General features: G+C 42.3%; 1 protein-coding gene across 3 annotated transcripts in view; it reads right to left on the reverse strand.

Annotated features, from left to right (window-relative positions):
* EXOC4 (exocyst complex component 4) overlaps nucleotides 1-12,002 on the reverse strand; it is a 294,646-nt gene that overhangs the window by 261,315 nt on the left and 21,329 nt on the right. The window lies entirely within an intron of this gene.

Below are 12,002 nucleotides of genomic sequence, written 5' to 3' on the forward strand. Positions count from 1 at the left end.
GAAAATCCCCATTTCCTTCTCCCCAGAGGAGGTGTCAGAGCTCACACAGGTGGAGCAGCTCAGCAGACATCACATGGGGAACTCTGGCAGAAGTGCAAGTGTTGATTCCTCTCTTCTTCCTTTGGCAGGTGGAGCTGAGCCCCAAATTTCCCCATTCCAAAGGCACCTGAACCCCCTCATTGCTTCAGGGGAGCTGGAACTGCCCCAGGAGCTGGGCCAAAAATCCCACCAGAGCAAGGACCAGGAGCAACATTTGTCATACTGAAAAACTGAGATGAAAAAGCAGCCAGAAAAAAAGTGAAATCCAGAGCAAAGCAACGTTAAAAAAATTCCAGGACATCCAGGAAAAGTTTTCTCTGAAATGCAAGGAACGGGAATTTAACTTTCTGCTCAGCTCTGGTTTTGTCCTGCCAGTTCCTAAAGAGTTTGTTGCTCACATATTAAGGCCAAAATACAGCTCTCAAGGATGTCTTTTAAGGGAAAAAATTGAATATTCAACCATTTATTGTACTCATATATATATATATATGTATATATTTATATATACATATAAATATATACATACATATTGTGTATGTATATGACATGTGAGTCAAAGAAAGGTCTCCAGTTAGGTTTAGATGGCAGCAAATATAAATATTATGCTAAAAACCAAACTAAACAATTTCCTTTCTGCAGTTTTGTTTACAGAAAGATGATTTAGGTCCTGATAACAAAGCAACACCCAAGATTATATTCCAGAATAAAAATATATGAGATTAAAACCTTTGTGTGCTGGATATACCAGCCCAGAACTACACAAGCAACCAAAAGGAAGCAAAAACATCAATAAAAAATGCACAAAATTAAATAGACACGAAAGGCAGATCAACAGTGAAACTTTAGAAGAAACTTTTTTGACTTTAAGCCCCCACTCAGCTCCTAACACACCAAAACTTGGATTATGCAAGAGATGCCAATCAGCTTTCCCTGGTTTTTAACACTCCCATCACCTGCTGGCTGCATCCAAAAGGACTAAAAGATGTGGAATTGGATAGAGAGAGGAAGAGTGAACTGGAGCAAGACTCCAGTTAATACTGGTGATGGAAAAGCAGCCCAAGAAAACCTGGAAATGAGATGTACAGAAGGACTACAAGTGGTTCAAGAGTCCAGAAAAAGCAGCTGATGGTCCTTCCTGGCTCTTTTTTCTCCACACACAGCTCAGTTAAACGGAAATAAAGTGATTTCTGTTTGTTTTGCTGCAGGGGGATCATGGCATTGTGTTAGATGAGCTGGACAAAAAAGATAATTACAGGTAAAAGAGGTCCCCCACATGAATCTTTTGGCAGGGGCTGGGGTGCAGAGAGGAGCCACAGCAACAGAGAGCAGCTGGAAAAGGAATCAACAACAACCAAGCTGTTATTCTTGTGGAAAAAAACTGCTTTACAATGAGCAAATTGTACCAAAAGAATGGGCAGACCCCACCAGCACCTCCTTTAATTCTTGAATTCAGCTCTCTCCCCCATTGAAAGCTGCTCATGAACACACAATAACTGTAATTTAGTCAAACACTAATTAAAATATTGGCCTGGATTAGCACAGAATTTTGCTTAGATGATCTGATAGTAATTCCTGATGTTCAAATCTTCTTATCTCTCTCTACTTATTAGTACCTACAATAAGCAAAGACCCTTTAGGAAATAGAGATGAAATAAGCCTGGAAAAAGAGCTGTGCTTTGTTTAAGCTAAAAATTGCAAGTTTATAGAAAATAACCGTGGCACCAGCACCATTAGGCAGCTTGTTTAAAGGTCACAGGCAGTTTATAGCAGGGCTTAATTGCCTTAAAAAGAAAACACAGCTAAACACTTGCTTAGTGTAACAGGCAATTTGGAAGGGTTTAATTCAGCATTTTACAACAAACAAGAACCTAAGTGCTAACAAGGTATTTGTCAAAATTCTTTCTTTCCTGACTTCAGCCAAAGTTTCCCAATCTGCTTACAGTGAAATCTATTTATTCCCTCAAAGGTTCTGCTGAACACCCACAGGCCTGGAGTGAGCAGAGATAAAGTGAAAAGTCTCAGTTAGATGGTTTTCTTTCCAGAAAGAGGAAAAAAAATCCAAAAATAATGATAGAATCATAAAATCATGGAATGGTTTGGGTTGGAAGGGATATTAAAGATCACCCAGTCCTCATGGGCAGGGACACCTTCCACTATCCCAGGCTGCTCCAAGGCCCATCCAACCTGGCCTTGGACACTTCCAGGGATGAGGAATCCACAGCTTCTCTGGGAAAGCTGTGCCAGAGCCCCACCACCCTCACAGGGGAGAATTCCATCCTCAATCATTTATTATTTTACTAGAAAACCAAATCCCTTCTGGCTGGGAAACCAGTCTGTTCTGAATTTAGACAACAGATATGAAAACATGAACACATGAACTGAGAAAGGTTAAAAGAAAACAATGCGGTGGGTCATAATTCAAGATAAAAAAAAAGTCGTACACAAACACAGTCTGACAAAAGGGAAAAAGCTGAGCCCTCAGAATAAAAGAGTAAATAAATAAGCAACAGCCCAGAAGGTTCCAGCCGCCTCGCTGGTGAATACAACAATTCTGACATTTAAAAGGAGAATTGATCTGCTGCTTTTACCAGGGACTCATTTTCACAAGGTACAGGAAAGGAAAATGACTAAAAACCAGCTAAAATAAATGTAGGCAGATCTAAACAAGCAGGTCACTGAATTCCATTTGCACTTGACGTGCAGGAGGTAAGGACTGAGCCTGGAAACCGCTGTGGAACGGGAAAGTCCTCACACTGCAGTTTTGGGACTTGGCAGTGGGCAAAGAGACACAAATACTGATCCCTCTCTTCCCTGGGGGGCCCTGGAGCAGCTCCTGGATCCCTGGAAGTGCCCAAGGCCAGGTGGGTGAGGGTTTGGAGCAGCCTGGGATAGTGGGAGGTGTCCTTGCCCATGGGAACTGCATGAGTTTTAAGGTCCCTTCCAACCCAAACCCACGAACCAAAGTGCTGTGAGAGGCAGAAGAGCACCAAGAAACACTCCCAGGTGTCACACAATTCCTCTGTCATCCAATTCCTGTGCCATCCAATTCCTGTGCTTCACAGTTCCTGTGTCACCCAATTCCTGTGTCACACAATTCCTGTGCCAACCAATTCCTGTACCACCCAATTCCTGTACCACACAATTCCTCTGTCACCCAATTCCTGTGTCACACAATTCCTGTGTCACCCAATTCCTGTGCCACACAATTCCTGTGTCACACAATTCCTGTGTCACACAATTCCTGTGTCACCCAATTCCTGTGTCACACAATTCCCATGTCACACAATTCCTGTGTCACACAATTCCTGTGCCATCCAATTCCTGTGCTTCACAATTCTTGTGTCACCCAACTGCTGTGCCATCCAATTCCTGTGTCACACAATTCCCATGTCATCCAATTCCTGTGCTTCTCAATTCCTGTGCCATCCAATTCCTGTGTCACACAATTCCCATGTCACCCAATTCCTGTGCCACCCACTGCCTCGGCACAGGAGCTGTGACAGATTGAGCAAAAGCCGTGGAAAAAATCAACTTGAGAAAAGAGAGGGGAGTAAATAAAGCTGTTGGACATGATTTGTACCTGGAGAGCAGTGAGAAAACATTTCCTTCAGCAGGGTTTGTTTGTGTTCTCTATTTTTACCCACCTCAAAACTCCAAATCACTCCTAAGTTTATTAGCAATAAAATAAGTAAGGAGCTCCTGAATTTAAGGTGGAAAAATTCCCACATTTTTGCTGGACAATGCAGGTAACCACAGAAGAGTTGGAATCACAGAATAACACCCAAAAGGCACTTGAAGCCTCCACTGCTGGCAACACTTAACGAGCAGCTGATTAACTTAAGCTCCATTAATGTCTTTTAACCCCAACCTCAACACAAGTTTTATCAAGGCTGTGTTTCAGCTGTAGATTTGTTGCAGCATTTCAGCTGCAAGGTGAATCAGGATGAAGCTGATGGCCTTTGAGGATGGGCCAGCCAAATAATGGGATACAAGGAAAACTTAAGAAATGCAAAGGTTGGGAATTGTCTGCTACCAAACTGCCAAGGTGCGAGGTGGCATCAAGCCCAGCCAGTAAATAGGAATTAGGTAGGATGACCCTGAACTTAAAAACCACCCTGGTGATCCTAAAGCAGAGAATCTTCAGGTAAAATGACGGGAAAAAGGAAAAAAAGAGATCAGGGATGATATTCCTGACTCCCCAAAACAGGAGAAGGAGCAAAGGAACCCAGGGCAGGAGGATTAATGAGGAGCTGATGGACAGCACTGGGTGTTAACACGATGGATATTCAGGTGAGGGAAGAACTTACTCCCAGTTTTGTTCACCTGGAAAAATCTTGTAAGGATCAACAAGCAAAAAGCAAAGAAAGAGCTATAAATTATGATTATGGTGCCTTTGCAATATTTTGGGAAGAGCTGAACTCGCTCCACGGCATGAAAGGATTTGAAAGGGGGGGAATGACACAGATGACTGCAGCTGAGAGGGGGAGAGGTTTGGAAAATCATTTTGAGAGATTCTGAGCTACACACACAAAAAAGGTGCTCAGTTTACAGGGAAACAGCTCAACCTGGGACAAGCAAAGTGATCTGAGGGGTGAAGGAGTGAAAAAAATGTACAAACTAAAGTAAAATTATTATTTTGGGCAAACCTGGTCTGAAACACCTTAACACAAAGGACAAATGGCTTTTGTTTTCCTGAAGTGTTCCAATGGCAATGACCAAAGACTGTTTTCCCTCTGCAAACTTTTAAATATTTATAAAATTATGTTCCTCACTTGCTGTCCTTTCCTCCAGCTACAGAAATTTAATTCTTTTGCATTTGCCTCAGTCACCCATCAATCATTCTCCTTCCTCCTCCACTCGCTGTAATTCATCAATGCCTTTCTAGCAACAAAGTGCTGGAACCAAAAGTGGTGCTCAGGGAAGAGAGGGGCTAAAAACAAGAGGTTTATCCAACTGCTTACTTGGACCTGAACACAAATTCTGCAATTTCTCCACCAGTACAGACAAATGACTTCCCTGAAATGGCAGAATTATCTACTGGCATCAAAGAATTACCCAAGATTTTTCCCTTTCACTTCTCATTTCCATTTTCATCCCAAACGTTTCAAATGCTTTAGTAAAAACTGAATTTATTACACCTTTCTGTCAGCTTTAAAGCTGCATTTTCAAAGTAATTCAATCAGATTTATCTGCATTATTTTACCATAAGCCTTCAACAATTTTTTCATGGTGTTGCTGCAACGTTTTACTGGGGATAAAATTCTGCCTTACACCCCAGAGTTTAAAAAAGAATTCCAGGAAATTGGTGATTGCTGGAAAAGCATCCTCTGTATTCCAACTCTGCCCCACCTTCATCACAGCCTGATTTCTTATTAAATAAACTTCCACCAGCTGAAATGAAGGGTTGGTATTAGCAGAGCCAAGACCCCCTGATGATGCTCTGGAGAGGCCCTGAGGACCAGCTGGGGTCAAGAACTTGGCCATGCAAAGGAGGCAGCTCCAGGTACTAAAACTTCATGCAAGAGACTGCCCTGATAATGCAAATTACAGCAGGAAAAGAATGAGAGGGAGTCATTGAAGGTGTTTCTAAGGGATGGCAATTTCATGTTCTAATGTGTTAATTAGAATTAGAACAAAAATGTGTTCTAATGTGTTTAAAACTAGCCTTAAGTTTATTAAAAAAAATAATCAGAGCAGTATTTGAAGAAAAAATGGGAAAAAATTAGAGAAGAGAGGTGAAAAGTGATCTAAGAATAAATAACCCCAGTCCTTCTGTGTGAACTTACCAGGATTTTACCAAACTCAACTGGGACAAACCAAATGCCCTCAGATCCTCCTCGTGTGGCCCCAGACCTTTCACCAAATACAAAAACCCATGAGTTCCATGGCTTTGGGAATCACTGGAACATATTCCAGGTACACGTGGAATGAATAAAATTAACAAAAAACAAGGTGTCTCTTTCTCACCAGTCCCTCACCCTAAGAAATCAGCATTAACAATCATTAACAATTAATAGAAACCTCACAAGAAATGAGATACAACCCCAGAGACATCACTTCTCAAAAGAGAATTTCAAACAGAGCCAAAATTTAAATTTACCTCTAAAGGCACTTCTACAGAATCCTGAACAAACCCAGGTCTCTTATTTCCACTTACTTAATTCCAAAATATAAAACTCTACAGCAGCACCTGAATCCCAGCGCTGCACTAAGGAATGCAGAAACAAAATGAAAGTGTTTTTATTGATTTTCCTGGTTCCAGCTGAAAAGCAGGCAGTAAATAAAATGCAGACTGAGAACTGCACTGCTATTTTTATTTATTTCATTATTCCAGGCTACTTAAGGTGTAAGAACTCTGCTCACTACAAGGTGTTTTTAATTGAAAGACTCTCCTTGTGCCATCCTGAAATAAAAATGAAAGATCTCAGCCCTGCCCAGGGCTACAAACAGCCCCTGTTTTCCAGGGATGTGGTGTCACTCCAAGAGCTTTTCCAGAGGATTAATGTGGAGTGCACAGGAAGGTGAGGAGCGCTGGAGATTGCTGAGGAGGATGAAGAATCATGGAATTGTTTGGGTTGAAGGGACCTTAAAGCACATCCAGTGCCCATGGGACAAATTCCACTATCCCAGGGTGTTCCAAACCCTGTCCAGCCCGGCCTTGGACACTTCCAGGGATCCAGGGGCAGCCACAGCGTCTCTGGAATGAGATGCTCATTATGGGATGAATAAGAAGAGGGTAAATATTTTGCATACAGAGCAAAAACCACCCTCAGCTCCTGAGAAAACATTTCAATATTTTAAAGCCTTTGTTTGACTCTCTGTTCCCACAGCCAGTGGGGTTCCCTGTCCTCACTGTTCTCCAGGGTATCCCTGCCCTGCTTAATTTCTCCTCTATCTCTTTGCTGTGCCACTTCCATTTGTTTTCCAGGAGAAGCTGTGGCTGCCCCTGGATCCCTGGAAGTGTCCAAGGCCAGGCTGGATGTGGCCTGGAGCAGCCTGGAACAGTGGGAGGGTTTAATGTCCCTTCCAACCCAAACCATTCTGGGATTCCATGATTTCTGCACAGCATTTCCACTTATTAACACCCCTTCCACTTCTGCCCCTGTTGTCATCCAGTCACTCAGTTGTGTTGTAAAGTCCTGCTTTTAAAAGAACAAAATCACTTTTTTTGTAAAATGCCAAATTTGCAGTGAGAAAGTGAGCAGCTCCAAAAAACCCTGCTGCTATTACTCACATCAGAAAGCAGAGCAGGAGATATATATTATTATTTTCCTGACATTAAAAACCTCAAGTTTAAGTCTTTAACACTGTAAAAGAAATAAAAGTATATGTGTTGGAGCATTCCCTGCTTCTGGAGAAATAAAACAGTGACAGTTTTTGATTTCCTGAGAAAAGGACAAAGGAGAAGGATGCACCCATGAGGAAAACACAAATTCCTCACTCTGCAACACAAGGATGGGGGGAAATCAAGTGAAAAATAATCAAAGGGCTCCATCCTTCCTTCTTCCCACCTTCATTCTTCCTTCTTGTCTTCCTAATAAATAAAAATTCAGCTGGAAATAGCAATGATCCTCCCTTTTACCCCATGGACAGATTCCTGCAGTTTGTGTTTATTACCTGCCACAAGGGCAAATCCAGACACAAAAGCAAAGTAGCCTAAAGAGTTTTTATTTCATTCTATGACATGACCTTGAATTACTTTATTCAACAATATTTCTTCACTGTTTTCAGCATTTCAGCTCTTAAATTATAGAAACAAATGGCAAATATTAAGTTTTACCTATAGGGACCTCATGGGTCAACAGTGGAATCAGAAGAATTAAAGTAACAGCAGAGATCTCCACGATCTTGAGCTAATTAATGTATTGATTACTATGCAGAGCATAATCAATGCACAGTGCTGGGAACACTGGACATGAAACTGTTTCCTCCAAGGGCAAATCTCCTGTCCTGCTGCTGATCTCTGCTCTGGCTTCTGCTGGTGTGGAGCATTCCCAAAACAACTCCTCTGGAAGAACTTGGATTCCTCATTGCAGCAGCCAAGCTCAGGCTTCCAGGGATGTGACATCAATCTGTCCCTGGCCCCTGCTCTGCTCCCCTCTCTGGAAACTGGTCTTAGGAAGTTCCTCCTGGGCCAGAATTTCCCCTCAATAGCAGATCACAGAATTTTGGAATTGTTTAGGCTGGAAAACAGCTCTCAGACCTCTGAGTCCAAGCATTCCCAGCACTAGCTCATGTCCCCAAGTGCCACATGCACATGGCTTTAAATCCCTCCAGGGATGGGAACTCCATCACCAACACCCTTTCTCTGAGAAATTTTCCCCAATACAAACCTGACCCTGCCCTGGCCCAGCCTGAGCCCATTTCCTCCTCCTGTCCCTGCTCCCCCCATCTGCCCCCTCTCCTGCCAGGGAGTTGTGCAGAGCCACGAGGTCCCTCCTCCTCCTCCTGGAGTCCTTTTCTTGTTTTACATTAAACAAAAACCACCCACAAATGGCTGCACGTGCACTCAAGTGCCCCATAAAAGTGAATATTGCTGCCAGTAATTCAGAGTGTGAACAAACAGCTCCGTTTCAGGCAGACATACAAACTCTCTCTATAAAAAAGGCACATAAAGAAATGGAAAATAACTAAAATGCATTCCAGCTCAAAGAGGCATTTTATCTGTTCCAGACATTCCCAAATTCTCCAAAGCTTCACAATTCAAAGGATGCTAGAAATGGGTTCTTTTAGACAACCTGTAATGTGCAATTATAGGACAGCAAACCTGATCCTGCTGCCTGTGCTCCCAGAATTATCAAGATGCTGGAGGAACACACAACAGGAACACCTGATATTTGTGTGCTGCTCTGGCTGGATACAGAATCAGAAAGAAAAAAAAAAAGCTGTCACTTAAAAAAAAAAAATTTAACTTCATACAAATGTAAGCTGTCACAAAGCACCTCTGCATTGTGTTTATCCGACTGGGAAAAGCTGCCAGTCTTTTATTAACAATCCTTGCCTGCATTACTCAGTCACTGCACATTAGAACCAGCAGCTGGAGAGTTTTGAGTGATAATGAAACCTGTAACAAGCCATCCTCAGCCGTCTTTTCCAAACAATAAGGGAATTAAAATTTCAATTTAAATGCAGAGGTTTGAAACACGCTTCAGTGGCAAAATTACTTCAATTAATGTGAGTGGAATACAAAGAGCAGGCTGCAGGGATGGGATGCAGCAGGCTGGAATGATGCCTTTGGAGGGATTGCATCCAGCCAGCACAGGGCTGCAAAGGTCTGATTCTGACTGTATGGATCACAAGGCTACAGGAACAGCATTAATCAGGGCTGCAATTGCAGGGTGAGGGCTACAAACTCCTTGTCAGGTCACTCTGGGCTTTTCCAGCTCTTTACCTTGAGGAATGAAACCAAAGGACAGGCAGATCTATGGACACTGCGCCTCCCTGACACATCAGTAATGATTTTACATAATGTTCCTATCATATCAAAGGAGAAGGGAATTATCCTGCAGCCAGTGAGTGATTACAACATCACAGCCTCACAGAGCTGTGTTAACACAAGATGGCAAAAGCCAATGAGCCTGCAGTGATTTTTGGCCAGGGAAAAGCTCCAAATGCAGGTGAATTACTGTTTCTTTATACAGGCACATTTGTCTTCAAATGAGAACTGAAAGTGTCAATGAGTGGCTGAAATTGAGTGTTCAATTTCTACTTGAGGTTTCTCTGCATTCCTTGATGTATATTCAAAAAAGCCCATGAACTAACAGCTGCTTTTTATATCATTATTATTTGATTTATTAGAAAAAATTTACTATGCTGAAGACAAAAAAACAACCAAACAGAGCAGCAACAGAAATGCTGCAGAAGTCTATAAATCAGACAGATTTAATGCTGTCTCTCCCTCACAGCCACAGGCAACTTTATCCAAGCACACACATTTATATACACATAAGTGCTCCTATTTAAAATAAACGTACACAAAATATTGCAAACCAGTCAGATATCAAATACACAGGTTGAAAACTATTTCTAAAGTATAATGTATGAGAAATCTGAAGCAAGGTTATTTTTCTTCTTACACTTCCTAACAGATTTTGAATAGGAAATAGATTACTTGTCTGGAATTTTGAAAAGATTTTTTTTTTTAATTTAAAAAGGAACCCACAAAAAAAGCCCAAAGTGGTGAAAAAAGAACCAGCATTTCAACTCATACTGATGGCAACTGTGAGTATCATATTTTGGTACCTACACTGAACACCCTTAATTTACATCTCCTTTTTCACATCTGGTAATTGGAAATATCAGGTAAAAACCACACTTTGATTTTGGAGCTGTCCAAGGCCAGGCTGGACAGGGCTTGGAGCAGCCTGGGACAGTGGGAGGTGGAAGTTTGATCACTGGATGAGCTTTGAGGTCTCTCCCAACCCAAACCAGTCCATGATGCTGTGACTGCAGCAGGGCTGGCACAGGAGAAGAGGAGGAATAGAAAAAAGGGAGGTGATGGCAGAGTGAAACCAGACACGAGGATGTGACAGCAACAGCAAAAACCAACTGGGGTCCACAGGCCATGGGAGGGTGGGATGAGAGTGGCATCCAGCTGTGGAAAATGTACCAGAGGGAACAAGGTAAGTTTTACAAAGTCATGTTTAAGTTAAAATAAGATAAAGCTAAAAGGAAATTAAAGTTCAGGGTGACAATTTCCAGCTTTTCCTTCTGCAGGGTAATGACTTATTAAAAAGAAGTGAAGAGCCGCAGCTAAGAGAGACAACAAAGGACAGAAAAGTGGAAAAAAACAACAAAATGAGCAATGAAAAGATGGCCTTAAAGGCACTGTCTGGCAAAGAGGAGTAAAAAACAGAGGAAGAGTAAGAAACTTAGTAAGGAAAAGGAAGAGAGTAAGGAACAAAATGTTTTTGCCTGCATTTTTAACCATAAAATGGTTCAGGACAGAAAGGATCTCTGGAGAATACCAAATCCACTTCCCTGGTCAAGCATGGAGCCATGTCAAATCTGGATTTGGAAATTTTCCCCAGAGGGAAACACCAAAACCTCTCTGGGTCTATAGAGCTTGAACTTGTTCAAGTGTTCAAGCATCCCCACAGTAAAAAAGGGCTGGTTTAGGGTTAAACTATTCCCTGTGTTTCAGGCTGTGCCCATTCCTCCTTTCTCCTGTCCCTGGGCAACATCAAGGAGAGTCTGGCTCTGTTTTCTCCGCACCCTCCCATGTAACAATAAAAAGCATCAAAAACATCTCCCTGAGGATTCTCTCAGCCTCTCTCCATGTGAGATGCTCCTTAAGCATCCCTGTAATCCCCCACTGGCCTGGACCCAGTAACTCCATCTGTCTTTACTGGAGAGCCCACGACTGGACTGGGCACTCCACGTGTCAGGACTGAGAAGAGAAAGATCACTTCCCTTGTTTTTAATTCCTAGGAGACAGTTCCAGGGAAGGAAGGATTGGAGTCTGGTGAGGAAATGTGCTTGTTAAGTTTAGAAAATGAAAGAAAGATTGTTATTAGAGAAGTGCAGGAAGCTTCTAAACTCCTGCACAAGACAGGAATTGAAAAGCAAGCTTATAGAAGAGATGGAACTGAAGAGAAAAAACACTTGAAGGAAGGGAGAAAAAGAGATGAAACAAGAGCTGGAAGTAAGCAGAAGGATCAAAAGGCCTGGGAAAAGAATCACAGAGTCACAAAACCAAATAGGCTGCAAAAGATGCCTGAAATCATCAAGTCCAACCTATGGCCAATCCCACCACTGAGTGCCACATCCAGTTATTCCTTGGGGACCTCCAGGGGTGGGGACTCCAAACCGCCCTGGACAGCTCATTCCCACCTCTAATCACCTTTTCTGTGAAGAAACTCCTCCTAATGCTCGACCTAAACCTTAAGACTTTCTCCTCCCAAAGGAATTTCCCCTCTGAATAATGACCAAAGTTGTGAGTGCATTCTGGGGAGCAAAGAGGA

Source organism: Parus major, chromosome 1A (genome assembly GCF_001522545.3).
Source record: "Parus major isolate Abel chromosome 1A, Parus_major1.1, whole genome shotgun sequence".
Classification (NCBI taxonomy): Eukaryota; Metazoa; Chordata; class Aves; order Passeriformes; family Paridae; genus Parus; species Parus major.